Here is a 3604-nt window from a genome sequence, read left to right on the forward strand (position 1 = left end):
ATCCTTGCCATTATCTGTCATTGCCTGTCTTTTTGATAAAAGTCATTTAAACTGGAGTGAGATGATATCTCATTGTAGTTTTGATTTGCATTTCTCTGATTAAAGAAATTCTTCATTTTAATATAGTTGAACATTTCTGACTTTTCCTTTGTAATCCGGGGTTTTTGTATCCCTGTGTGAAGATAAGCTACATTTTCTGTTACTGTTTGCCTTTCACATTTAAATCAACAGTCTCTGGAATTTGTGTGTGTGTGGTGTGAGATGGGGTTAGTTTGTTTTCCTAGATGACATGATGATGATGATGATGTTTAGCTCCATTTATTGAAAAGACCATGGCCTCCTGCTCTGTAGAGCTTCCTTGGTTACACAAATCAAGTGATTGTGTATACAAGGATTTGCCTGCCTCTTCTCTTCCTGGTTCCCTGAGATTCTTTCAGAGTAGGGTGTTGGCCAGGTCAAAATTACTTTCATAGTAACATTTGGTAATTTTTTGCCTCAGACTCATTCTCTCACAAGTGTATGATAGGGTTTTCCAGAGGCCACATGAAATGCAGTGTTGGAACAGATCGAATGCAAAAGCAGATAAGGGAACCGTGCTGTCTCCCAAATAAAGGAGATTTCCAAAACATGTTAAACAGTGCCACTCTTGTCACTCAGTTTTTTATTTGTTTTGGAAAACAGTTATTTTTTTATTAAAGTGTTACTTATGTTAGCATTATAATAGATTTCTTATTTTTGAATGAATGAATTGATATTAAAAACTTTTCTGTTTTGGCCAGGTGTGGTGGCTCCTGTCTGTAATCCCAGCACTTTGGGAGGTTGAGGCGGGCAGATTGCCTGAGGTCAGGAGTTTGAGACCAGCCTGGGCAACATGGTGAAACATTGTCTCTACTAAAAATACAAAATTATTGAGATGTGTTGGCACATGCCTGTAATCCCAGCTACTCGGGAGGCTGAGGCAGGAGAATTGCTTGAACTGGGGAAGCAGGGGTTGCAGTGAGCCAAGATCGTGCCGCTGCACTTCAGCCTGGGTGACAGGGAGACTCCTTCTCAATAAATTAATTAATTTTCTGTTTTAATTATTAATGTGATAAATATAATACCTATAACCCATATTAACTAAAGCATTTTAGAATCTCAGTAGTTTGCAGGAATGTCAAACCAAAAAGTTTGAGAATCACTTGTCTAGTTTTTTGTCTTGATATTTAGTGGATAATAAATCTTGGTTATGTGTGACCCTGGGCCCTGTGTATTTTTCCACATACATTTTAGAATCAGCTGTGATGTTCCACAAAAATACCTGTTAGGATTTTGATTGGAATTGTGTTGAATCGGTTTGGAATAATTGAAATTTTTTTGTTTTGTTTTTAGTTACATCTGCTGTAACAGGAATTTGAAATCTTTATACCATTGAATCTTCTGATTCATAAACATTATTTTTCCATGTGTTTTGGTCTTTAATTTTTTTCTCAATATTGTTACATAATTTTCTTTTTTTTTTTTTTTTTTTTTTTTTGAGACGGAGTTTCGCTCTTGTTACCCAGGCAGGAGTGCAATGGCGCGATCTCGGCTCACCGCAACCTCCGCCTCCTGGGTTCAGGCAATTCTCCTGCCTCAGCCTCCTGAGTAGCTGGGATTACAGGCACGCACCACCGTGCCCAGCTAATTTTTTTTTTTTGTATTAGTAGAGACGGGGTTTCACCATGTTGACCAGGATGGTCTCGATCTGTTGACCTCGTGATCCACCCGCCTCGGCCTCCCAAAGTGCTGGGATTACAGGTGTTACATAATTTTCTATATAAAGGTTTTGCACATTTTCCAAACAGAATTTTTGAAGGAAAAAAATCTGCTTAGAAATAAACTGGCCAGACACAGTGGCTCATGCCTGTAATCCCAGCACTTTGGGAGGGAGGCCAAGGCAGGAAGATCACTTGAGCCCAGGAGTTTGAGACCAGTTTGGGCAACACATTGAGACCCTATCTCTACAAAGAAAAATGTCAGGTAAACTTAATAATTAACAAGAATTGACAAGAAAATGAAAGATACTTCTGAAAAATATTACAGATTTTTACTGAAGCTCATAAAAGAATTGAGTAAATGCTAAAACATATTTTGTTCTTGAATAGGATAGCTCTCACATTGATAAGATGTCAGTATCCCCTCTAAGTTCCCGTATTTTACATTGCTAGAAAGACACTTTTTTTTTTTTTAACCTTTCATGATTTCTAAAGTTAAGGTATGCCTTAAAACTGATGACATCTTCCAGGTACTTCTGGCCGTGTAGTAATTGCAAAGTTAGGTTAGGAGCATCTTAACCAATTTATTTTACATTACCTTTCCTTTCATTGTAAGCACAAGTCATATGTGATATGAAAACAGATGCAATTAGGTCTAAAGAAGCTCTTTCAAGTGGCATAAAATAACTATGCATCTTACATTGAAAATGTCTTAAATTTAGTGAAATAGGCAAGGCACACTGGCTCTCGCCTATGACCCAGCACTTTGGGAGGCTGAGGTGGGAGGATTACTTGAGGCCAGGTGTTGGAGATCAGCCTGGGCAATATAGTGAGATGCCATCTCTGGGGGAAAAAAATATATATATATATGTATGTATAGTAAAAAAAAATATGTATATATATATATACACACAAGTAATTTGTGAATTTAAAGTAATTCCAATTAATATCTCAATAGACTTTTCCCCAAAACTTGATTCTTAAGTTTATATGAAAGAACAAAAATGAAATTTTTCACAAAAATTATGAAACTCTATTCATGAAGGAGATATTAAAGTGTATGTTGAAGCCAAACCAATTTGAGCATTAGATCACTGGCACAGAGTTGAGAGCACTGAAGTAGCCTCATTTATAGGAATGTTTTGTGTGGTCAACAGTGGTATATGATGAAAATAGTGAATCCTTTAGTAAATAGTATTGGATGAACTGAGTAGCCATTCAGGAAAAAAAAACTAGCTTGCTATCTCCCTTTTTTTTTCTTTTGTTTCTTTTTCTTTTTCTTTTTCTTTTTTTTTTTTGATATGGAGTCTCCTTCTCACCCAGTCTAGAGTACAGTGGTGTGATCTCAGCTGACTGCAACCTCCACCTCCCAGGTTGAAGTGATTCTCCTGCCTCAGCCTCCCAAGTAGCTGGGGTTACAGCCATATGCCACCATGCCTAGCTAATGTTTTTGGTTTTTTCTTTAGTAGAGATGGGGTTTTCACCATGTCAGCCAGGTTGGTTTTGAACTCCTGACCTCAAGTGATCCACTGCCTTGGCCTCCCAAAGTGCTAGGATTACAGGCGTGAGCCACCAAGGTTGCACCACTGTGCTGCGCTCCACTCCAGCCTGGGCAACAGAGTGAGACTTTGCATCTAAAGAAAGAAACAAAAATCCAGACAACCTAGACATGGCAAAAACTCTAGTATAAACAAAATTGGAACTCTAGTGATAAGCTGGGAAAAAGTAGTTGCCATACAGCATGTTCAAAGAGCCAATTTCCTTTGCAAAGTAGGATCACTTGCTGATAGCAAAGGCCGACAGCTTAGTAGACAAGGGGGCACATTAGAGACAGTTCAAAGGAAAGACAAGTGGCTTTTGTACATAAA

The sequence above is a fragment of the Aotus nancymaae genome, unplaced genomic scaffold, assembly GCF_030222135.1.
Source record: "Aotus nancymaae isolate 86718 unplaced genomic scaffold, 86718_ANA_hifiasm-v0.15.2.pri h1tg000079l, whole genome shotgun sequence".
In the NCBI taxonomy this organism is placed as follows: Eukaryota; Metazoa; Chordata; class Mammalia; order Primates; family Aotidae; genus Aotus; species Aotus nancymaae.